The sequence below is a fragment of the Lissotriton helveticus genome, chromosome 12 (genome assembly GCF_964261635.1).
Source record: "Lissotriton helveticus chromosome 12, aLisHel1.1, whole genome shotgun sequence".
NCBI classification, from domain to species: Eukaryota; Metazoa; Chordata; class Amphibia; order Caudata; family Salamandridae; genus Lissotriton; species Lissotriton helveticus.
This window is the reverse complement of record NC_136073.1, coordinates 132,838,257-132,861,945: the sequence shown is the minus strand read 5'-3', so window position 1 is coordinate 132,861,945 and position 23,689 is coordinate 132,838,257. Positions and strand designations below refer to the sequence as shown.

At 40.9% G+C, this 23,689-nt stretch overlaps 19 non-coding genes across 19 annotated transcripts; all 19 read right to left on the bottom strand.

Moving 5' to 3' along the window:
- Window positions 1-327: 327 nt before the first annotated feature.
- TRNAS-AGA (transfer RNA serine (anticodon AGA)) lies at window positions 328-409 on the bottom strand. The gene has a single exon. It is a non-coding gene; the product is annotated as a tRNA-Ser (tRNA).
- Window positions 410-1,906: 1,497 nt separating this feature from the next.
- On the bottom strand, window positions 1,907-1,978 carry TRNAH-GUG (transfer RNA histidin (anticodon GUG)). Its single transcript has one exon. It is a non-coding gene; the product is annotated as a tRNA-His (tRNA).
- Window positions 1,979-3,259: 1,281 nt separating this feature from the next.
- On the bottom strand, window positions 3,260-3,341 carry TRNAS-AGA (transfer RNA serine (anticodon AGA)). The gene has a single exon. It is a non-coding gene; the product is annotated as a tRNA-Ser (tRNA).
- A 295-nt stretch (window positions 3,342-3,636) lies between these two features.
- On the bottom strand, window positions 3,637-3,708 carry TRNAH-GUG (transfer RNA histidin (anticodon GUG)). The gene has a single exon. It is a non-coding gene; the product is annotated as a tRNA-His (tRNA).
- A 1,286-nt stretch (window positions 3,709-4,994) lies between these two features.
- Window positions 4,995-5,076, bottom strand: TRNAS-AGA (transfer RNA serine (anticodon AGA)). Its single transcript has one exon. It is a non-coding gene; the product is annotated as a tRNA-Ser (tRNA).
- A 1,473-nt stretch (window positions 5,077-6,549) lies between these two features.
- On the bottom strand, window positions 6,550-6,621 carry TRNAH-GUG (transfer RNA histidin (anticodon GUG)). Its single transcript has one exon. It is a non-coding gene; the product is annotated as a tRNA-His (tRNA).
- A 1,281-nt stretch (window positions 6,622-7,902) lies between these two features.
- Window positions 7,903-7,984, bottom strand: TRNAS-AGA (transfer RNA serine (anticodon AGA)). Its single transcript has one exon. It is a non-coding gene; the product is annotated as a tRNA-Ser (tRNA).
- A 295-nt stretch (window positions 7,985-8,279) lies between these two features.
- Window positions 8,280-8,351, bottom strand: TRNAH-GUG (transfer RNA histidin (anticodon GUG)). The gene has a single exon. It is a non-coding gene; the product is annotated as a tRNA-His (tRNA).
- A 1,286-nt stretch (window positions 8,352-9,637) lies between these two features.
- TRNAS-AGA (transfer RNA serine (anticodon AGA)) lies at window positions 9,638-9,719 on the bottom strand. Its single transcript has one exon. It is a non-coding gene; the product is annotated as a tRNA-Ser (tRNA).
- A 1,652-nt stretch (window positions 9,720-11,371) lies between these two features.
- On the bottom strand, window positions 11,372-11,453 carry TRNAS-AGA (transfer RNA serine (anticodon AGA)). The gene has a single exon. It is a non-coding gene; the product is annotated as a tRNA-Ser (tRNA).
- A 1,497-nt stretch (window positions 11,454-12,950) lies between these two features.
- TRNAH-GUG (transfer RNA histidin (anticodon GUG)) lies at window positions 12,951-13,022 on the bottom strand. Its single transcript has one exon. It is a non-coding gene; the product is annotated as a tRNA-His (tRNA).
- Window positions 13,023-14,303: 1,281 nt separating this feature from the next.
- Window positions 14,304-14,385, bottom strand: TRNAS-AGA (transfer RNA serine (anticodon AGA)). The gene has a single exon. It is a non-coding gene; the product is annotated as a tRNA-Ser (tRNA).
- A 295-nt stretch (window positions 14,386-14,680) lies between these two features.
- TRNAH-GUG (transfer RNA histidin (anticodon GUG)) lies at window positions 14,681-14,752 on the bottom strand. Its single transcript has one exon. It is a non-coding gene; the product is annotated as a tRNA-His (tRNA).
- A 1,286-nt stretch (window positions 14,753-16,038) lies between these two features.
- On the bottom strand, window positions 16,039-16,120 carry TRNAS-AGA (transfer RNA serine (anticodon AGA)). Its single transcript has one exon. It is a non-coding gene; the product is annotated as a tRNA-Ser (tRNA).
- Window positions 16,121-17,593: 1,473 nt separating this feature from the next.
- TRNAH-GUG (transfer RNA histidin (anticodon GUG)) lies at window positions 17,594-17,665 on the bottom strand. Its single transcript has one exon. It is a non-coding gene; the product is annotated as a tRNA-His (tRNA).
- A 1,281-nt stretch (window positions 17,666-18,946) lies between these two features.
- On the bottom strand, window positions 18,947-19,028 carry TRNAS-AGA (transfer RNA serine (anticodon AGA)). Its single transcript has one exon. It is a non-coding gene; the product is annotated as a tRNA-Ser (tRNA).
- Window positions 19,029-19,323: 295 nt separating this feature from the next.
- Window positions 19,324-19,395, bottom strand: TRNAH-GUG (transfer RNA histidin (anticodon GUG)). The gene has a single exon. It is a non-coding gene; the product is annotated as a tRNA-His (tRNA).
- Window positions 19,396-20,681: 1,286 nt separating this feature from the next.
- On the bottom strand, window positions 20,682-20,763 carry TRNAS-AGA (transfer RNA serine (anticodon AGA)). The gene has a single exon. It is a non-coding gene; the product is annotated as a tRNA-Ser (tRNA).
- A 1,652-nt stretch (window positions 20,764-22,415) lies between these two features.
- TRNAS-AGA (transfer RNA serine (anticodon AGA)) lies at window positions 22,416-22,497 on the bottom strand. The gene has a single exon. It is a non-coding gene; the product is annotated as a tRNA-Ser (tRNA).
- Between the last annotated feature and the right edge of the window lie 1,192 nt (window positions 22,498-23,689).

The following is a 23,689-nucleotide window of genomic DNA, read 5'->3' as shown; positions in this document are numbered from 1 at the left end:
TAGAAAAGAAAATGCAGTTTTATGAAGTGTGTTTGCCTCATCCAGCAAGCACTTTTATTTTATTTTTCTATTTGCTTCTTTTATTGGTAAAGTAAGTTTCAAGTGCATGAATGGTATGACTGAGAGAGCCAGGGTATAATAAATTGAAGTGTTTGCACCAGCGCTAATGTAGGACGAGAGTTATAGCAAAGATATGAAAGGGGTAGCGATAATAAATATGTGAAAGGGCAATAGTGACACCAAAATAAGCCACCTATTTATAAAACTGACATGGAAGAAATTCTAAAGGTTAACTTCTGAAATTGTAGCCGATGTTAAAAAGTTTCTCGTTGTTGGCAGGATTCGAACCTGCGCGGGGAGACCCCAATGGATTTCTAGTCCATCGCCTTAACCACTCGGCCACAACAACTGACTGTAAATTTTGTGCAAATAATCTGTATGAAAGTTTTCAAGGTGTCCCACAGCAAATTCCTGGTATTCTGCAATGCACTTTTTTAAAATAATGTATTTTTCATCAGGCACATTCTCTCCTAAAAACAAAAATTGCATGAGTATATCTCTAGTTTGGAAAAGGATAGGCTTTCATGCATACTCTCATGTGGCACTCAAGTTTTTGGGACCCTATTGCACTCTGTTTTCGTGCTGCTTTTAGTCTATGGCCCATATTACAGAAGTCTACCATCTTTGAGTATTTGAGGCTCCTTTGTAAGTGCTTTATCTTTTTTACTTGAAGAGCTATATAATAAAGGGGTCAGGGAAAGGTTGCATTTATGGAAGATAAAAGAAGGCACACTTGTCTCACCAAATGCCGTAGAGAAACCTGATGTTTTACTCATGTTATCCTTAGTTTGTTTTTGTTAGACCTTGCATTCTTAAGGTGGCCTCAACCCTACCTTATTGCTTTTCACCTACGCATTTTGCTGTATCTTTTTGTTGGCCTTAAGACTCTGATCACTTTATTGCTACTAATCAGTGCTGAAGTGAACGTGCTTCTTCCCTAATCATGTGTGTAATTGGAGTATACCTGACTGACAGATTTCATTGACTTGAAAGCCCCTTGTAAAGTGGTATACCATATACCCAGGAACTGATTGTGCCGCCCAAAAAAGTATCATTTCAAACCTGTCTCAAGCCTGCTACTGCAGTGCCTGTGCTGCAGTGTACTGCCACTTCGACTTGCCATTTAAAACTACTTGCCAAGCCTTAAACTCCAATTTAATTACATATAATTAACCAAAAGGTAGGCCCCAGGTAGTCCTATGGGCATCATGCTATGTAAGTAAAAGGTAAGACATGTACTGTGGTAGTTTGCATGTCCTGGTAGTACAAAACAGTCTATTACATTTTTCACTACTGTGAGGTCTGCCCCTCTCGTAGGTTAGCATTGGGTATTCCCTTATACTTTTTGGGGGGTAATTCCATATCAGAGAGGAGAAGCTTTATTTATTTATTGATAAATCCTATTTACTGGTGAGGTTGGATTTAACTTTACTACTTTATAAATGCCATTTTTAGAGAGTGAGCATTTCTCTGCACTTACTGCTCTATTTGCCTGAAAACCTGTCTCCAATTGACGTCTGGATTGGGCTGCGAGACAGCTACATTTGTGCATTCCCTCTAGACAGCCACAATACAGGTCACTCAACTGCAACTGCATTCATCTGCATTCTGATTGGCATGGGGGAGAGCTCCATTCCCCCACCGCAAATAGGTTCAAGAACGATAATTTATGTTAGTAGGTACAATATAGCTACATCTTATAATCATGTGTGTTAAAATAATTTGTCGTTAGATCGTTTAAATATTTTAAAGGATCTGTTTTTAATAGACATTTTACAAAAACAACTGGTACATTTGGTAATTCTGTAAAAGAAAAACCCAACTGCTGTGACATTGCCAACCACAATGCCGTGACTCGGATTCGAACCGAGGTTGCTGCGGCCACAACGCAGAGTACTAACCACTATACGATCACGGCGAGCTACTTGGGCTCAATAACATACAGTGACATGGAGAATTTATAATTCGGTACACTCAGGGAACTCCTGTGATAGGCTGAATGTGTTAATTGCTTCCTCATTCCTTATACAAAGGCTTTGTCTCCTCAGTGGTTGATAGGCTGAAACTGTTTCCTGGCCGCCTGCTTGTGAACTGCCAGGAGTCAAAGATCACACATACACTTGTGGGCCTGTGATGGGACACCAATGCAGAGAAACACACCTGGCGCAGATCTTCTATACTGTCTAGTAGACCTGCATCTCCCCTGTACCTCCTCAAGCCATCTGTATGTGAAGCAAGAAAGAGTTAAGGAGCGGTCCATCTACACTTTTATAGGGAGGATGCTGCCATGAGCTCCTCCCAGCTAATCACACAAACAGCAGTAAAGTAAGATAACTACACAGTTAGGGGGGACTGCATGGTTAGGTTTTTGAGGAATTATTGAAACTGACCTCAGTGACCCATGATCAGAGCTGTGGCTAATGACTGCGTGCCTAATTATGATGAAGCAAGCACCATGGCTCGTAGGGGCCCCACAACACTCTTTTCTTAGCTCAATTAAAGTATAAACCTCTGCCATATATGAGTGGTAAAGGCTTGTTAATTTGGTTGCTTTTCCAATTCACGTCTGACAACAAGATGAAGAAACATTGGGGCATCAGAAGCTTTGGAAAGTAGCCACCAACCTCAGAGAAAGAGAGAAAGAGGGAAAAGGCAGTATGAGGTGTGGAGAAAACAGCAGCAGGTACAAGGAGCTCAAATGAGATTAATGGCGCCTAAATAGAGCACGTAAAGGAACAGTTACAAATCTAAAAAAAAGGAAAGAAAGACTAGGAAAAAAACACGGAAAGAGCCTGTAGATAAAATTCTCTTCCTGGGACAGCAGGCTAAGAGAAATTACACAGGGAGCAGTTAAGCTTGTAACACGGGGAGAATAGAAAAGAAAATGCAGTTTTATGAAGTGTGTTGCCTAATCCAGCAAGCACTTTTGTTTTATTTTTCTATTTGCTTCTTTTATTGGTAAAGTAAGTTTCAAGTGCATGAATGGTATGACTGAGAGAGCCAGGGTATAATAATTTGAAGTGTTTGCACCAGCGCTAATGTAGGACGAGAGTTATAGCAAAGATATGAAAGGGGTAGCGATAATAAATATGTGAAAGGGCAATAGTGACACCAAAATAAGCCACCTATTTATAAAACTGACATGGAAGAAATTCTAAAGGTTAGCTTCTGAAATTGTAGCCGATGTTAAAAAGTTTCTCGTTGTTGGCAGGATTCGAACCTGCGCGGGGGGACCCCAATGGATTTCTAGTCCATCGCCTTAACCACTCAGCCACAACAACTGACTGCAAGTTTTGTGCAAATAATCTGTATGAAAGTTTTCAAGGTGTCCCACAGAAAGTTCCTGATATCCTGCAATGCACTTTTTAAAAATAATGTTTTTTTCAGCAGGCACATTCTCTCCTAAAAACAAAAATAAGGCTACATCTTATAATCATGTGTGTTTAAATAATTTGTCGTTAGATCGTTTAAATATTTTAAAGGATCTGTTTTTAATAGACATTTTACAAAAACAACTGGTACATTTGGTAATTCTGTAAAAGAAAAACCCAACTGCCGTGACATTGCCAACCACAATGCCGTGACTCGGATTCGAACCGAGGTTACTGCGGCCACAACGCAGAGTACTAACCACTATACGATCACGGCGAGCTACTTGGGCTGAATAACATACAGTGACATGGAGAATTTATAATTCGAAACACTCAGGGAACTCCTGTGATAGGCTGAATGTGTTCATTGCTTCCTCATTCCTTATACAAAGGCTTTGTCTCCTCAGTGGTTGATAGGCTGAAACCGTTTCCTGGCCGCCTGCTTGTGAACTGCCAGAAGTCAAAGATCACACATACACTTGTGGGCCTGTGATGGGACACCAATGCAGAGAAATACACCTGGCGCAGATCTTCTATTCTGTCTATTAGACCTGCATCTCCCCTGTACCTCCTCAAGCCATCTGTATGTGAAGCAAGAAAAAGTTAAGGAGCGGTCCATCTATACTTTTATAGGGAGGATGCTGCCGTGAGCTCCTCCCAGCTAATCATACAAACAGCAGTAAAGCAAGATAACTATACAGTTAGGGGGGACTGCATGGTTAGGTTTTTGAGGAATTATTGAAACTGACCTCAGTGACCCATGATCAGAGCTGTGGCTAATGACTGCACGCCCAATTATGATGAAGCAAGCACCATGGCTCGTAGGGGCCCCACAACACGCTTTTCTTAGCTCATTGAATTAAAGTATAAACCTCTGCCATGTATGAGTGGTAAAGGCTTGTTAATTTGGTTGCTTTTCCAATTCACGTCTGACAACAAGATGAAGGAACATTGGGGCATCAGAAGCTTTGGAAAGTAGCCACCAACCTCAGAGAAAGAGAGAAAGAGGGAAAAGGCAGTATGAGGTGTGGAGAAAACAGCAGCAGGTACAAGGAGCTCAAATGAGATTAATGGCGCCTAAATAGAGCACATAAAGGAACAGTTACAAATCTAAGAAAAGGGAAAGAAAGACTAGGAAAAAAACACGGAAAGAGCCTGTAGATAAAATTCTCTTCCTGGGACAGCAGGCTAAGAGAAATTACACAGGGTGCAGTTAAGCTTGTAACACGGGGAGAATAGAAAAGAAAATGCAGTTTTATGAAGTGTGTTTGCCTAATCCAGCAAGCACTTTTATTTTATTTTTCTATTTGCTTCTTTTATTGGTAAAGTAAGTTTCAAGTGCATGAATGGTATGACTGAGAGAGCCAGGGTATAATAATTTGAAGTGTTTGCACCAGCGCTAATGTAGGACGAGAGTTATAGCAAAGATATGAAAGGGGTAGCGATAATAAATATGTGAAAGGGCAATAGTGACACCAAAATAAGCCACCTATTTATAAAACTGACATGGAAGAAATTCTAAAGGTTAACTTCTGAAATTGTAGCCGATGTTAAAAAGTTTCTCGTTGTTGGCAGGATTCGAACCTGCGCGGGGAGACCCCAATGGATTTCTAGTCCATCGCCTTAACCACTCGGCCACAACAACTGACTGTAAGTTTTGTGCAAATAATCTGTATGAAAGTTTTCAAGGTGTCCCAAAGCAAATTCCTGGTATTCTGCAATGCACTTTTTAAAAAGAATGTTTTTTTCAGCAGGCACATTCTCTCCTAAAAACAAAAATTGCATGAGTATATCTCTAGGTTGGAAAAGGATAGGCTTTCATGCATACTCTCATGTGGCACTCAAGTTTTCGTGCTGCTTTTAGTCTATGGCCCATATTACAGAAGTCTACCATCTTTGAGTATTTGAGGCTCCTTTGTAAGTGCTTTATCTTTTTTACTTGAAGAGCTATATAATAAAGGGGTCAGGGAAAGATTGCATTTATGGAAGATAAAAGAAGGCACACTTGTCTCACCAAATGCCATAGAGAAACCTGATGTTTTACTCATGTTATCCTTAGTTTGTTTTTGTTAGACCTTGCATTCTTAAGGTGGCCTCAACCCTACCTTATTGCTTTTCACCTACGCATTTTGCTGTATCTTTTTGTTGGCCTTAGGACTCTGATCACTTTATTGCTACTAATCAGTGCTGAAGTGAACGTGCTTCTTCCCAAATCATGTGTGTAATTGGAGTATACCTGACTGACAGATTTCATTGACTTGAAAGCCCCTTGTAAAGTGGTATACCATATACCCAGGAACTGATTGTGCCGCCCAAAAAAGTATCATTTCAAACCTGTCTCAAGCCTGCTACTGCAGTGCCTGTGCTGCAGTGTACTGCCACTTCGACTTGCCATTTAAAACTACTTGCCAAGCCTTAAACTCCAATTTTATTACATATAATTAACCAAAAGGTAGGCCCTAGGTAGTCCTAGGGGCATCATGCTATGTAAGTAAAAGGTAAGACATGTACTGTGGTAGTTTGCATGTCCTGGTAGTACAAAACAGTCTATTACATTTTTCACTACTGTGAGGTCTGCCCCTCTTGTAGGTTAGCATTGGGTATTCCCTTATACTTTTTGGGGGGTAATTCCATATCAGAGAGGAGAAGCTTTATTTATTTATTGATAAATCCTATTTACTGGTGAGGTTGGATTTAACTTTACTACTTTATAAATGCCATTTTTAGAGAGTGAGCATTTCTCTGCACTTACAGCTCTATTTGCCTGAAAACCTGTCTCCAATTGACGTCTGGATTGGGCTGCGAGACAGCTACATTTGTGCATTCCCTCTAGACAGCCACAATACAGGTCACTCAACTGCAACTGCATTCATGTGCATTCTGATTGGCATGGGGGAGAGCTCCATTCCCCAACCGCAAATAGGTTCAAGAACGATAATTTATGTCAGTAGGTACAATATAGCTACATCTTATAATCATGTGTGTTAAAATAATTTGTCGTTAGATCGTTTAAATATTTTAAAGGATCTGTTTTTAATAGACATTTTACAAAAACAACTGGTACATTTTGTAATTCTGTAAAAGAAAAACCCAACTGCCGTGACATTGCCAACCACAATGCCGTGACTCGGATTCGAACCAAGGTTGCTGCGGCCACAACGCAGAGTACTAACCACTATACGATCACGGCGAGCTACTTGGGCTCAATAACATACAGTGACATGGAGAATTTATAATTCGGTACACTCAGGGAACTCCTGTGATAGGCTGAATGTGTTAATTGCTTCCTCATTCCTTATACAAAGGCTTTGTCTCCTCAGTGGTTGATAGGCTGAAACTGTTTCCTGGCCGCCTGCTTGTGAACTGCCAGGAGTCAAAGATCACACATACACTTGTGGGCCTGTGATGGGATACCAATGCAGAGAAACACACCTGGCGCAGATCTTCTATACTGTCTAGTAGACCTGCATCTCCCCTGTACCTCCTCAAGCCATCTGTATGTGAAGCAAGAAAGAGTTAAGGAGCGGTCCATCTACACTTTTATAGGGAGGATGCTGCCATGAGCTCCTCCCAGCTAATCACACAAACAGCAGTAAAGCAAGATAACTACACAGTTAGGGGGGACTGCATGGTTAGGTTTTTGAGGAATTATTGAAACTGACCTCAGTGACCCATGATCAGAGCTGTGGCTAATGACTGCATGCCTAATTATGATGAAGCAAGCACCATGGCTCGTAGGGGCCCCACAACACGCTTTTCTTAGCTCAATTAAAGTATAAACCTCTGCCATATATGAGTGGTAAAGGCTTGTTAATTTGGTTGCTTTTCCAATTCACGTCTGACAACAAGATGAAGGAACATTGGGGCATCAGAAGCTTTGGAAAGTAGCCACCAACCTCAGAGAAAGAGAGAAAGAGGGAAAAGGCAGTATGAGGTGTGGAGAAAACAGCAGCAGGTACAAGGAGCTCAAATGAGATTAATGGCGCCTAAATAGAGCACGTAAAGGAACAGTTACAAATCTAAGAAAAAGGAAAGAAAGACTAGGAAAAAAACACGGAAAGAGCCTGTAGATAAAATTCTCTTCCTGGGACAGCAGGCTAAGAGAAATTACACAGGGAGCAGTTAAGCTTGTAACACGGGGAGAATAGAAAAGAAAATGCAGTTTTATGAAGTGTGTTGCCTAATCCAGCAAGCACTTTTGTTTTATTTTTCTATTTGCTTCTTTTATTGGTAAAGTAAGTTTCAAGTGCATGAATGGTATGACTGAGAGAGCCAGGGTATAATAATTTGAAGTGTTTGCACCAGCGCTAATGTAGGACGAGAGTTATAGCAAAGATATGAAAGGGGTAGCGATAATAAATATGTGAAAGGGCAATAGTGACACCAAAATAAGCCACCTATTTATAAAACTGACATGGAAGAAATTCTAAAGGTTAGCTTCTGAAATTGTAGCCGATGTTAAAAAGTTTCTCGTTGTTGGCAGGATTCGAACCTGCGCAGGGGGACCCCAATGGATTTCTAGTCCATCGCCTTAACCACTCGGCCACAACAACTGACTGCAAGTTTTGTGCAAATAATCTGTATGAAAGTTTTCAAGGTGTCCCACAGAAAGTTCCTGATATCCTGCAATGCACTTTTTAAAAATAATGTTTTTTTCAGCAGGCACATTCTCTCCTAAAAACAAAAATAAGGCTACATCTTATAATCATGTGTGTTTAAATAATTTGTCGTTAGATCGTTTAAATATTTTAAAGGATCTGTTTTTAATAGACATTTTACAAAAACAACTGGTACATTTGGTAATTCTGTAAAAGAAAAACCCAACTGCCGTGACATTGCCAACCACAATGCCGTGACTCGGATTCGAACCGAGGTTACTGCGGCCACAACGCAGAGTACTAACCACTATACGATCACGGCGAGCTACTTGGGCTCAATAACATACAGTGACATGGAGAATTTATAATTCGAAACACTCAGGGAACTCCTGTGATAGGCTGAATGTGTTCATTGCTTCCTCATTCCTTATACAAAGGCTTTGTCTCCTCAGTGGTTGATAGGCTGAAACCGTTTCCTGGCCGCCTGCTTGTGAACTGCCAGAAGTCAAAGATCACACATACACTTGTGGGCCTGTGATGGGACACCAATGCAGAGAAATACCCCTGGCGCAGATCTTCTATTCTGTCTATTAGACCTGCATCTCCCCTGTACCTCCTCAAGCCATCTGTATGTGAAGCAAGAAAAAGTTAAGGAGCGGTCCATCTATACTTTTATAGGGAGGATGCTGCCGTGAGCTCCTCCCAGCTAATCATACAAACAGCAGTAAAGCAAGATAACTATACAGTTAGGGGGGACTGCATGGTTAGGTTTTTGAGGAATTATTGAAACTGACCTCAGTGACCCATGATCAGAGCTGTGGCTAATGACTGCGCGCCCAATTATGATGAAGCAAGCACCATGGCTCGTAGGGGCCCCACAACACGCTTTTCTTAGCTCATTGAATTAAAGTATAAACCTCTGCCATGTATGAGTGGTAAAGGCTTGTTAATTTGGTTGCTTTTCCAATTCACGTCTGACAACAAGATGAAGGAACATTGGGGCATCAGAAGCTTTGGAAAGTAGCCACCAACCTCAGAGAAAGAGAGAAAGAGGGAAAAGGCAGTATGAGGTGTGGAGAAAACAGCAGCAGGTACAAGGAGCTCAAATGAGATTAATGGCGCCTAAATAGAGCACATAAAGGAACAGTTACAAATCTAAGAAAAGGGAAAGAAAGACTAGGAAAAAAACACGGAAAGAGCCTGTAGATAAAATTCTCTTCCTGGGACAGCAGGCTAAGAGAAATTACACAGGGAGCAGTTAAGCTTGTAACACGGGGAGAATAGAAAAGAAAATGCAGTTTTATGAAGTGTGTTTGCCTAATCCAGCAAGCACTTTTATTTTATTTTTCTATTTGCTTCTTTTATTGGTAAAGTAGGTTTCAAGTGCATGAATTTTATGACTGAGAGAGCCAGGGTATAATAATTTGAAGTGTTTGCACCAGCGCTAATGTAGGACGAGAGTTATAGCAAAGATATGAAAGGGGTAGCGATAATAAATATGTGAAAGGGCAATAGTGACACCAAAATAAGCCACCTATTTATAAAACTGACATGGAAGAAATTCTAAAGGTTAACTTCTGAAATTGTAGCCGATGTTAAAAAGTTTCTCGTTGTTGGCAGGATTCGAACCTGCGCGGGGAGACCCAAATGGATTTCTAGTCCATCGCCTTAACCACTCTGCCACACCAACTGACTGTGAGTTTTGTGCAAATAATCTGCATGAAAGTTTTCAAGGTGTGCCACAGCAAATTCCTGATATCCTGCAATGCACTTTTTAAAAATAGTTTTTTTCAGCAGGCACATTCTCTCCTAAAAACAAAAATAAGGCTACATCTTATAATCATGTGTGTTTAAATAATTTGTCGTTAAATCGTTTAAATATTTTAAAGGATCTGTTTTTAATAGACATTTTACAAAAACAACTGGTACATTTGGTAATTCTGTAAAAGAAAAACCCAACTGCTGTGACATTGCCAACCACAATGCCGTGACTCGGTTTCGAACCGAGGTTGCTGCAGCCACAACGCAGAGTACTAACCACTATACGATCACGGCGAGCTACTTGGGCTCAATAGCATACAGTGACATGGAGAATTTATAATTAGAAACACTCAGGGAACTCCAGTGATAGGCTGAATGTGTTCATTGCTTCCTCATTCCTTATACAAAGGCTTTGTCTCCTCAGTGGTTGATAGGCTGAAACCGTTTCCTGGTTGCCTGCTTGTGAACTGCCAGAAGTCAAAGATCACACATACACTTGTTGGCCTGTGATGGGACACCAATGCAGAGAAACACACCTGGCGCAGATCTTCTATTCTGTCTATTAGACCTGCATCTCCCCTGTACCTCCTCAAGCCATCTGTATGTGAAGCAAGAAAAAATTAAGGAGCGGTCCATCTATACTTTTATAGGGAGGATGCTGCCGTGAGCTCCTCCCAGCTAATCACACAAACAGCAGTAAAGCAAGATAACTATACAGTTAGGGGGGACTGCATGGTTAGGTTTTTGAGGAATTATTGAAACTGACCTCAGTGACCCATGATCAGAGCTGTGGCTAATGACTGCGCGCCCAATTATGATGAAGCAAGCACCATGGCTCGTAGGGGCCCCACAACACGCTTTTCTTAGCTCATTGAATTAAAGTATAAACCTCTGCCATGTATGAGTGGTAAAGGCTTGTTAATTTGGTTGCTTTTCCAATTCACGTCTGACAACAAGATGAAGGAACATTGGGGCATCAGAAGCTTTGGAAAGTAGCCACCAAACCTCGGAGAAAGAGAGAAAGAGGGAAAAGGCAGTATGAGGTGTGGAGAAAACAGCAGCAGGTACAAGGAGCTCAAATGAGATTAATGGCGCCTAAATAGAGCACATAAAGGAACAGTTACAAATCTAAGAAAAGGGAAAGAAAGACTAGGAAAAAAACACGGAAAGAGCCTGTAGATAAAATTCTCTTCCTGGGACAGCAGGCTAAGAGAAATTACACAGGGAGCAGTTAAGCTTGTAACACGGGGAGAATAGAAAAGAAAATGCAGTTTTATGAAGTGTGTTTGCCTCATCCAGCAAGCACTTTTATTTTATTTTTCTATTTGCTTCTTTTATTGGTAAAGTAAGTTTCAAGTGCATGAATGGTATGACTGAGAGAGCCAGGGTATAATAAATTGAAGTGTTTGCACCAGCGCTAATGTAGGACGAGAGTTATAGCAAAGATATGAAAGGGGTAGCGATAATAAATATGTGAAAGGGCAATAGTGACACCAAAATAAGCCACCTATTTATAAAACTGACATGGAAGAAATTCTAAAGGTTAACTTCTGAAATTGTAGCCGATGTTAAAAAGTTTCTCGTTGTTGGCAGGATTCGAACCTGCGCGGGGAGACCCCAATGGATTTCTAGTCCATCGCCTTAACCACTCGGCCACAACAACTGACTGTAAGTTTTGTGCAAATAATCTGCATGAAAGTTTTCAAGGTGTCCCACAGCAAATTCCTGGTATTCTGCAATGCACTTTTTTAAAATAATGTATTTTTCATCAGGCACATTCTCTCCTAAAAACAAAAATTGCATGAGTATATCTCTAGTTTGGAAAAGGATAGGCTTTCATGCATACTCTCATGTGGCACTCAAGTTTTTGGGACCCTATTGCACTCTGTTTTCGTGCTGCTTTTAGTCTATGGCCCATATTACAGAAGTCTACCATCTTTGAGTATTTGAGGCTCCTTTGTAAGTGCTTTATCTTTTTTACTTGAAGAGCTATATAATAAAGGGGTCAGGGAAAGGTTGCATTTATGGAAGATAAAAGAAGGCACACTTGTCTCACCAAATGCCGTAGAGAAACCTGATGTTTTACTCATGTTATCCTTAGTTTGTTTTTGTTAGACCTTGCATTCTTAAGGTGGCCTCAACCCTACCTTATTGCTTTTCACCTACGCATTTTGCTGTATCTTTTTGTTGGCCTTAAGACTCTGATCACTTTATTGCTACTAATCAGTGCTGAAGTGAACGTGCTTCTTCCCTAATCATGTGTGTAATTGGAGTATACCTGACTGACAGATTTCATTGACTTGAAAGCCCCTTGTAAAGTGGTATACCATATACCCAGGAACTGATTGTGCCGCCCAAAAAAGTATCATTTCAAACCTGTCTCAAGCCTGCTACTGCAGTGCCTGTGCTGCAGTGTACTGCCACTTCGACTTGCCATTTAAAACTACTTGCCAAGCCTTAAACTCCAATTTTATTACATATAATTAACCAAAAGGTAGGCCCCAGGTAGTCCTATGGGCATCATGCTATGTAAGTAAAAGGTAAGACATGTACTGTGGTAGTTTGCATGTCCTGGTAGTACAAAACAGTCTATTACATTTTTCACTACTGTGAGGTCTGCCCCTCTCGTAGGTTAGCATTGGGTATTCCCTTATACTTTTTGGGGGGTAATTCCATATCAGAGAGGAGAAGCTTTATTTATTTATTGATAAATCCTATTTACTGGTGAGGTTGGATTTAACTTTACTACTTTATAAATGCCATTTTTAGAGAGTGAGCATTTCTCTGCACTTACTGCTCTATTTGCCTGAAAACCTGTCTCCAATTGACGTCTGGATTGGGCTGCGAGACAGCTACATTTGTGCATTCCCTCTAGACAGCCACAATACAGGTCACTCAACTGCAACTGCATTCATCTGCATTCTGATTGGCATGGGGGAGAGCTCCATTCCCCCACTGCAAATAGGTTCAAGAACGATAATTTATGTTAGTAGGTACAATATAGCTACATCTTATAATCATGTGTGTTAAAATAATTTGTCGTTAGATCGTTTAAATATTTTAAAGGATCTGTTTTTAATAGACATTTTACAAAAACAACTGGTACATTTGGTAATTCTGTAAAAGAAAAACCCAACTGCCGTGACATTGCCAACCACAATGCCGTGACTCGGATTCGAACCGAGGTTGCTGCGGCCACAACGCAGAGTACTAACCACTATACGATCACGGCGAGCTACTTGGGCTCAATAACATACAGTGACATGGAGAATTTATAATTCGGTACACTCAGGGAACTCCTGTGATAGGCTGAATGTGTTAATTGCTTCCTCATTCCTTATACAAAGGCTTTGTCTCCTCAGTGGTTGATAGGCTGAAACTGTTTCCTGGCCGCCTGCTTGTGAACTGCCAGGAGTCAAAGATCACACATACACTTGTGGGCCTGTGATGGGACACCAATGCAGAGAAACACACCTGGCGCAGATCTTCTATACTGTCTAGTAGACCTGCATCTCCCCTGTACCTCCTCAAGCCATCTGTATGTGAAGCAAGAAAGAGTTAAGGAGCGGTCCATCTACACTTTTATAGGGAGGATGCTGCCATGAGCTCCTCCCAGCTAATCACACAAACAGCAGTAAAGTAAGATAACTACACAGTTAGGGGGGACTGCATGGTTAGGTTTTTGAGGAATTATTGAAACTGACCTCAGTGACCCATGATCAGAGCTGTGGCTAATGACTGCGTGCCTAATTATGATGAAGCAAGCACCATGGCTCGTAGGGGCCCCACAACACGCTTTTCTTAGCTCAATTAAAGTATAAACCTCTGCCATATATGAGTGGTAAAGGCTTGTTAATTTGGTTGCTTTTCCAATTCACGTCTGACAACAAGATGAAGAAACATTGGGGCATCAGAAGCTTTGGAAAGTAGCCACCAACCTCAGAGAAAGAGAGAAAGAGGGAAAAGGCAGTATGAGGTGTGGAGAAAACAGCAGCAGGTACAAGGAGCTCAAATGAGATTAATGGCGCCTAAATAGAGCACGTAAAGGAACAGTTACAAATCTAAAAAAAAGGAAAGAAAGACTAGGAAAAAAACACGGAAAGAGCCTGTAGATAAAATTCTCTTCCTGGGACAGCAGGCTAAGAGAAATTACACAGGGAGCAGTTAAGCTTGTAACACAGGGAGAATAGAAAAGAAAATGCAGTTTTATGAAGTGTGTTGCCTAATCCAGCAAGCACTTTTGTTTTATTTTTCTATTTGCTTCTTTTATTGGTAAAGTAAGTTTCAAGTGCATGAATGGTATGACTGAGAGAGCCAGGGTATAATAATTTGAAGTGTTTGCACCAGCGCTAATGTAGGACGAGAGTTATAGCAAAGATATGAAAGGGGTAGCGATAATAAATATGTGAAAGGGCAATAGTGACACCAAAATAAGCCACCTATTTATAAAACTGACATGGAAGAAATTCTAAAGGTTAGCTTCTGAAATTGTAGCCGATGTTAAAAAGTTTCTCGTTGTTGGCAGGATTCGAACCTGCGCGGGGGGACCCCAATGGATTTCTAGTCCATCGCCTTAACCACTCGGCCACAACAACTGACTGCAAGTTTTGTGCAAATAATCTGTATGAAAGTTTTCAAGGTGTCCCACAGAAAGTTCCTGATATCCTGCAATGCACTTTTTAAAAATAATGTTTTTTTCAGCAGGCACATTCTCTCCTAAAAACAAAAATAAGGCTACATCTTATAATCATGTGTGTTTAAATAATTTGTCGTTAGATCGTTTAAATATTTTAAAGGATCTGTTTTTAATAGACATTTTACAAAAACAACTGGTACATTTGGTAATTCTGTAAAAGAAAAACCCAACTGCCGTGACATTGCCAACCACAATGCCGTGACTCGGATTCGAACCGAGGTTACTGCGGCCACAACGCAGAGTACTAACCACTATACGATCACGGCGAGCTACTTGGGCTCAATAACATACAGTGACATGGAGAATTTATAATTCGAAACACTCAGGGAACTCCTGTGATAGGCTGAATGTGTTCATTGCTTCCTCATTCCTTATACAAAGGCTTTGTCTCCTCAGTGGTTGATAGGCTGAAACCGTTTCCTGGCCGCCTGCTTGTGAACTGCCAGAAGTCAAAGATCACACATACACTTGTGGGCCTGTGATGGGACACCAATGCAGAGAAATACACCTGGCGCAGATCTTCTATTCTGTCTATTAGACCTGCATCTCCCCTGTACCTCCTCAAGCCATCTGTATGTGAAGCAAGAAAAAGTTAAGGAGCGGTCCATCTATACTTTTATAGGGAGGATGCTGCCGTGAGCTCCTCCCAGCTAATCATACAAACAGCAGTAAAGCAAGATAACTATACAGTTAGGGGGGACTGCATGGTTAGGTTTTTGAGGAATTATTGAAACTGACCTCAGTGACCCATGATCAGAGCTGTGGCTAATGACTGCGCGCCCAATTATGATGAAGCAAGCACCATGGCTCGTAGGGGCCCCACAACACGCTTTTCTTAGCTCATTGAATTAAAGTATAAACCTCTGCCATGTATGAGTGGTAAAGGCTTGTTAATTTGGTTGCTTTTCCAATTCACGTCTGACAACAAGATGAAGGAACATTGGGGCATCAGAAGCTTTGGAAAGTAGCCACCAACCTCAGAGAAAGAGAGAAAGAGGGAAAAGGCAGTATGAGGTGTGGAGAAAACAGCAGCAGGTACAAGGAGCTCAAATGAGATTAATGGCGCCTAAATAGAGCACATAAAGGAACAGTTACAAATCTAAGAAAAGGGAAAGAAAGACTAGGAAAAAAACACGGAAAGAGCCTGTAGATAAAATTCTCTTCCTGGGACAGCAGGCTAAGAGAAATTACACAGGGTGCAGTTAAGCTTGTAACACGGGGAGAATAGAAAAGAAAATGCAGTTTTATGAAGTGTGTTTGCCTAATCCAGCAAGCACTTTTATTTTATTTTTCTATTTGCTTCTTTTATTGGTAAAGTAAGTTTCAAGTGCATGAATGGTATGACTGAGAGAGCCAGGGTATAATAATTTGAAGTGTTTGCACCAGCGCTAATGTAGGACGAGAGTTATAGCAAAGATATGAAAGGGGTAGCGATAATAAATATGTGAAAGGGCAATAGTGACACCAAAATAAGCCACCTATTTATAAAACTGACATGGAAGAAATTCTAAAGGTTAACTTCTGAAATTGTAGCCGATGTTAAAAAGTTTCTCGTTGTTGGCAGGATTCGAACCTGCGCGGGGAGACCCCAATGGATTTCTAGTCCATCGCCTTAACCACTCGGCCACAACAACTGACTGTAAGTTTTGTGCAAATAATCTGTATGAAAGTTTTCAAGGTGTCCCAAAGCAAATTCCTGGTATTCTGCAATGCACATTTTAAAAAGAATGTTTTTTTCAGCAGGCACATTCTCTCCTAAAAACAAAAATTGCATGAGTATATCTCTAGGTTGGAAAAGGATAGGCTTTCATGCATACTCTCATGTGGCACTCAAGTTTTCGTGCTGCTTTTAGTCTATGGCCCATATTACAGAAGTCTACCATCTTTGAGTATTTGAGGCTCCTTTGTAAGTGCTTTATCTTTTTTACTTGAAGAGCTATATAATAAAGGGGTCAGGGAAAGATTGCATTTATGGAAGATAAAAGAAGGCACACTTGTCTCACCAAATGCCGTAGAGAAACCTGATGTTTTACTCATGTTATCCTTAGTTTGTTTTTGTTAGACCTTGCATTCTTAAGGTGGCCTCAACCCTACCTTATTGCTTTTCACCTACGCATTTTGCTGTATCTTTTTGTTGGCCTTAGGACTCTGATCACTTTATTGCTACTAATCAGTGCTGAAGTGAACGTGCTTCTTCCCAAATCATGTGTGTAATTGGAGTATACCTGACTGACAGATTTCATTGACTTGAAAGCCCCTTGTAAAGTGGTATACCATATACCCAGGAACTGATTGTGCCGCCCAAAAAAGTATCATTTCAAACCTGTCTCAAGCCTGCTACTGCAGTGCCTGTGCTGCAGTGTACTGCCACTTCGACTTGCCATTTAAAACTACTTGCCAAGCCTTAAACTCCAATTTTATTACATATAATTAACCAAAAGGTAGGCCCTAGGTAGTCCTAGGGGCATCATGCTATGTAAGTAAAAGGTAAGACATGTACTGTGGTAGTTTGCATGTCCTGGTAGTACAAAACAGTCTATTACATTTTTCACTACTGTGAGGTCTGCCCCTCTCGTAGGTTAGCATTGGGTATTCCCTTATACTTTTTGGGGGGTAATTCCATATCAGAGAGGAGAAGCTTTATTTATTTATTGATAAATCCTATTTACTGGTGAGGTTGGATTTAACTTTACTACTTTATAAATGCCATTTTTAGAGAGTGAGCATTTCTCTGCACTTACAGCTCTATTTGCCTGAAAACCTGTCTCCAATTGACGTCTGGATTGGGCTGCGAGACAGCTACATTTGTGCATTCCCTCTAGACAGCCACAATACAGGTCACTCAACTGCAACTGCATTCATGTGCATTCTGATTGGCATGGGGGAGAGCTCCATTCCCCAACCGCAAATAGGTTCAAGAACGATAATTTATGTCAGTAGGTACAATATAGCTACATCTTATAATCATGTGTGTTAAAATAATTTGTCGTTAGATCGTTTAAATATTTTAAAGGATCTGTTTTTAATAGACATTTTACAAAAACAACTGGTACATTTTGTAATTCTGTAAAAGAAAAACCCAACTGCCGTGACATTGCCAACCACAATGCCGTGACTCGGATTCGAACCAAGGTTGCTGCGGCCACAACGCAGAGTACTAACCACTATACGATCACGGCGAGCTACTTGGGCTCAATAACATACAGTGACATGGAGAATTTATAATTCGGTACACTCAGGGAACTCCTGTGATAGGCTGAATGTGTTAATTGCTTCCTCATTCCTTATACAAAGGCTTTGTCTCCTCAGTGGTTGATAGGCTGAAACTGTTTCCTGGCCGCCTGCTTGTGAACTGCCAGGAGTCAAAGATCACACATACACTTGTGGGCCTGTGATGGGATACCAATGCAGAGAAACACACCTGGCGCAGATCTTCTATACTGTCTAGTAGACCTGCATCTCCCCTGTACCTCCTCAAGCCATCTGTATGTGAAGCAAGAAAGAGTTAAGGAGCGGTCCATCTACACTTTTATAGGGAGGATGCTGCCATGAGCTCCTCCCAGCTAATCACACAAACAGCAGTAAAGCAAGATAACTACACATTTAGGGGGGACTGCATGGTTAGGTTTTTGAGGAATTATTGAAACTGACCTCAGTGACCCATGATCAGAGCTGTGGCTAATGACTGCATGCCTAATTATGATGAAGCAAGCACCATGGCTCGTAGGGGCCCCACAACACGCTTTTCTTAGCTCAATTAAAGTATAAACCTCTGCCATATATGAGTGGTAAAGGCTTGTTAATTTGGTTGCTTTTCCAATTCACGTCTGACAACAAGATGAAGGAACATTGGGGCATCAGAAGCTTTGGAAAGTAGCCACCAACCTCAGAGAAAGAGAGAAAGAGGGAAAAGGCAGTATGAGGTGTGGAGAAAACAGCAGCAGGTACAAGGAGCTCAAATGAGATTAATGGCGCCTAAATAGAGCACGTAAAGGAACAGTTACAAATCTAAGAAAAAGGAAAGAAAGACTAGGAAAAAAACACGGAAAGAGCCTGTAGATAAAATTCTCTTCCTGGGACAGCAGGCTAAGAGAAATTACACAGGGAGCAGTTAAGCTTGTAACACGGGGAGAATAGAAAAGAAAATGCAGTTTTATGAAGTGTGTTGCCTAATCCAGCAAGCACTTTTGTTTTATTTTTCTATTTGCTTCTTTTATTGGTAAAGTAAGTTTCAAGTGCATGAATGGTATGACTGAGAGAGCCAGGGTATAATAATTTGAAGTGTTTGCACCAGCGCTAATGTAGGACGAGAGTTATAGCAAAGATATGAAAGGGGTAGCGATAATAAATATGTGAAAGGGCAATAGTGACACCAAAATAAGCCACCTATTTATAAAACTGACATGGAAGAAATTCTAAAGGTTAGCTTCTGAAATTGTAGCCGATGTTAAAAAGTTTCTCGTTGTTGGCAGGATTCGAACCTGCGCGGGGGGACCCCAATGGATTTCTAGTCCATCGCCTTAACCACTCGGCCACAACAACTGACTGCAAGTTTTGTGCAAATAATCTGTATGAAAGTTTTCAAGGTGTCCCACAGAAAGTTCCTGATATCCTGCAATGCACTTTTTAAAAATAATGTTTTTTTCAGCAGGCACATTCTCTCCTAAAAACAAAAATAAGGCTACATCTTATAATCATGTGTGTTTAAATAATTTGTCGTTAGATCGTTTAAATATTTTAAAGGATCTGTTTTTAATAGACATTTTACAAAAACAACTGGTACATTTGGTAATTCTGTAAAAGAAAAACCCAACTGCCATGACATTGCCAACCACAATGCCGTGACTCGGATTCGAACCGAGGTTACTGCGGCCACAACGCAGAGTACTAACCACTATACGATCACGGCGAGCTACTTGGGCTCAATAACATACAGTGACATGGAGAATTTATAATTCGAAACACTCAGGGAACTCCTGTGATAGGCTGAATGTGTTCATTGCTTCCTCATTCCTTATACAAAGGCTTTGTCTCCTCAGTGGTTGATAGGCTGAAACCGTTTCCTGGCCGCCTGCTTGTGAACTGCCAGAAGTCAAAGATCACACATACACTTGTGGGCCTGTGATGGGACACCAATGCAGAGAAATACACCTGGCGCAGATCTTCTATTCTGTCTATTAGACCTGCATCTCCCCTGTACCTCCTCAAGCCATCTGTATGTGAAGCAAGAAAAAGTTAAGGAGCGGTCCATCTATACTTTTATAGGGAGGATGCTGCCGTGAGCTCCTCCCAGCTAATCATACAAACAGCAGTAAAGCAAGATAACTATACAGTTAGGGGGGACTGCATGGTTAGGTTTTTGAGGAATTATTGAAACTGACCTCAGTGACCCATGATCAGAGCTGTGGCTAATGACTGCGCGCCCAATTATGATGAAGCAAGCACCATGGCTCGTAGGGGCCCCACAACACGCTTTTCTTAGCTCATTGAATTAAAGTATAAACCTCTGCCATGTATGAGTGGTAAAGGCTTGTTAATTTGGTTGCTTTTCCAATTCACGTCTGACAACAAGATGAAGGAACATTGGGGCATCAGAAGCTTTGGAAAGTAGCCACCAACCTCAGAGAAAGAGAGAAAGAGGGAAAAGGCAGTATGAGGTGTGGAGAAAACAGCAGCAGGTACAAGGAGCTCAAATGAGATTAATGGCGCCTAAATAGAGCACATAAAGGAACAGTTACAAATCTAAGAAAAGGGAAAGAAAGACTAGGAAAAAAACACGGAAAGAGCCTGTAGATAAAATTCTCTTCCTGGGACAGCAGGCTAAGAGAAATTACACAGGGAGCAGTTAAGCTTGTAACACGGGGAGAATAGAAAAGAAAATGCAGTTTTATGAAGTGTGTTTGCCTAATCCAGCAAGCACTTTTATTTTATTTTTCTATTTGCTTCTTTTATTGGTAAAGTAGGTTTCAAGTGCATGAATGGTATGACTGAGAGAGCCAGGGTATAATAATTTGAAGTGTTTGCACCAGCGCTAATGTAGGACGAGAGTTATAGCAAAGATATGAAAGGGGTAGCGATAATAAATATGTGAAAGGGCAATAGTGACACCAAAATAAGCCACCTATTTATAAAACTGACATGGAAGAAATTCTAAAGGTTAACTTCTGAAATTGTAGCCGATGTTAAAAAGTTTCTCGTTGTTGGCAGGATTCGAACCTGCGCGGGGAGACCCAAATGGATTTCTAGTCCATCGCCTTAACCACTCTGCCACACCAACTGACTGTGAGTTTTGTGCAAATAATCTGCATGAAAGTTTTCAAGGTGTGCCACAGCAAATTCCTGATATCCTGCAATGCACTTTTTAAAAATAGTTTTTTTCAGCAGGCACATTCTCTCCTAAAAACAAAAATAAGGCTACATCTTATAATCATGTGTGTTTAAATAATTTGTCGTTAAATCGTTTAAATATTTTAAAGGATCTGTTTTTAATAGACATTTTACAAAAACAACTGGTACATTTGGTAATTCTGTAAAAGAAAAACCCAACTGCTGTGACATTGCCAACCACAATGCCGTGACTCGGTTTCGAACCGAGGTTGCTGCAGCCACAACGCAGAGTACTAACCACTATACGATCACGGCGAGCTACTTGGGCTCAATAGCATACAGTGACATGGAGAATTTATAATTAGAAACACTCAGGGAACTCCAGTGATAGGCTGAATGTGTTCATTGCTTCCTCATTCCTTATACAAAGGCTTTGTCTCCTCAGTGGTTGATAGGCTGAAACCGTTTCCTGGTTGCCTGCTTGTGAACTGCCAGAAGTCAAAGATCACACATACACTTGTTGGCCTGTGATGGGACACCAATGCAGAGAAACACACCTGGCGCAGATCTTCTATTCTGTCTATTAGACCTGCATCTCCCCTGTACCTCCTCAAGCCATCTGTATGTGAAGCAAGAAAAAATTAAGGAGCGGTCCATCTATACTTTTATAGGGAGGATGCTGCCGTGAGCTCCTCCCAGCTAATCACACAAACAGCAGTAAAGCAAGATAACTATACAGTTAGGGGGGACTGCATGGTTAGGTTTTTGAGGAATTATTGAAACTGACCTCAGTGACCCATGATCAGAGCTGTGGCTAATGACTGCGCGCCCAATTATGATGAAGCAAGCACCATGGCTCGTAGGGGCCCCACAACACGCTTTTCTTAGCTCATTGAATTAAAGTATAAACCTCTGCCATGTATGAGTGGTAAAGGCTTGTTAATTTGGTTGCTTTTCCAATTCACGTCTGACAACAAGATGAAGGAACATTGGGGCATCAGAAGCTTTGGAAAGTAGCCACCAAACCTCGGAGAAAGAGAGAAAGAGGGAAAAGGCAGTATGAGGTGTGGAGAAAACAGCAGCAGGTACAAGGAGCTCAAATGAGATTAATGGCGCCTAAATAGAGCACATAAAGGAACAGTTACAAATCTAAGAAAAGGGAAAGAAAGACTAGGAAAAAAACACGGAAAGAGCCTTTAGATAAAATTCTCTTCCTGGGACAGCAGGCTAAGAGAAATTACACAGGGAGCAGTTAAGCTTGTAACACGGGGAGAATAGAAAAGAAAATGCAGTTTTATGAAGTGTGTTTGCCTCATCCAGCAAGCACTTTTATTTTATTTTTCTATTTGCTTCTTTTATTGGTAAAGTAAGTTTCAAGTGCATGAATGGTATGACTGAGAGAGCCAGGGTATAATAAATTGAAGTGTTTGCACCAGCGCTAATGTAGGACGAGAGTTATAGCAAAGATATGAAAGGGGTAGCGATAATAAATATGTGAAAGTGCAATAGTGACACCAAAATAAGCCACCTATTTATAAAACTGACATGGAAGAAATTCTAAAGGTTAACTTCTGAAATTGTAGCCGATGTTAAAAAGTTTCTCGTTGTTGGCAGGATTCGAACCTGCGCGGGGAGACCCCAATGGATTTCTAGTCCATCGCCTTAACCACTCGGCCACAACAACTGACTGTAAGTTTTGTGCAAATAATCTGTATGAAAGTTTTCAAGGTGTCCCACAGCAAATTCCTGGTATTCTGCAATGCACTTTTTTAAAATAATGTATTTTTCATCAGGCACATTCTCTCCTAAAAACAAAAATTGCATGAGTATATCTCTAGTTTGGAAAAGGATAGGCTTTCATGCATACTCTCATGTGGCACTCAAGTTTTTGGGACCCTATTGCACTCTGTTTTCGTGCTGCTTTTAGTCTATGGCCCATATTACAGAAGTCTACCATCTTTGAGTATTTGAGGCTCCTTTGTAAGTGCTTTATCTTTTTTACTTGAAGAGCTATATAATAAAGGGGTCAGGGAAAGGTTGCATTTATGGAAGATAAAAGAAGGCACACTTGTCTCACCAAATGCCGTAGAGAAACCTGATGTTTTACTCATGTTATCCTTAGTTTGTTTTTGTTAGACCTTGCATTCTTAAGGTGGCCTCAACCCTACCTTATTGCTTTTCACCTACGCATTTTGCTGTATCTTTTTGTTGGCCTTAAGACTCTGATCACTTTATTGCTACTAATCAGTGCTGAAGTGAACGTGCTTCTTCCCTAATCATGTGTGTAATTGGAGTATACCTGACTGACAGATTTCATTGACTTGAAAGCCCCTTGTAAAGTGGTATACCATATACCCAGGAACTGATTGTGCCGCCCAAAAAAGTATCATTTCAAACCTGTCTCAAGCCTGCTACTGCAGTGCCTGTGCTGCAGTGTACTGCCACTTCGACTTGCCATTTAAAACTACTTGCCAAGCCTTAAACTCCAATTTAATTACATATAATTAACCAAAAGGTAGGCCCTAGGTAGTCCTAGGGGCATCATTCTATGTAAGTAAAAGGTAAGACATGTACTGTGGTAGTTTGCATGTCCTGGTAGTACAAAACAGTCTATTACATTTTTCACTACTGTGAGGTCTGCCCCTCTCGTAGGTTAGCATTGGGTATTCCCTTATACTTTTTGGGGGGTAATTCCATATCAGAGAGGAGAAGCTTTATTTATTTATTGATAAATCCTATTTACTGGTGAGGTTGGATTTAACTTTACTACTTTATAAATGCCATTTTTAGAGAGTGAGCATTTCTCTGCACTTACTGCTCTATTTGCCTGAAAACCTGTCTCCAATTGACGTCTGGATTGGGCAGCGAGACAGCTA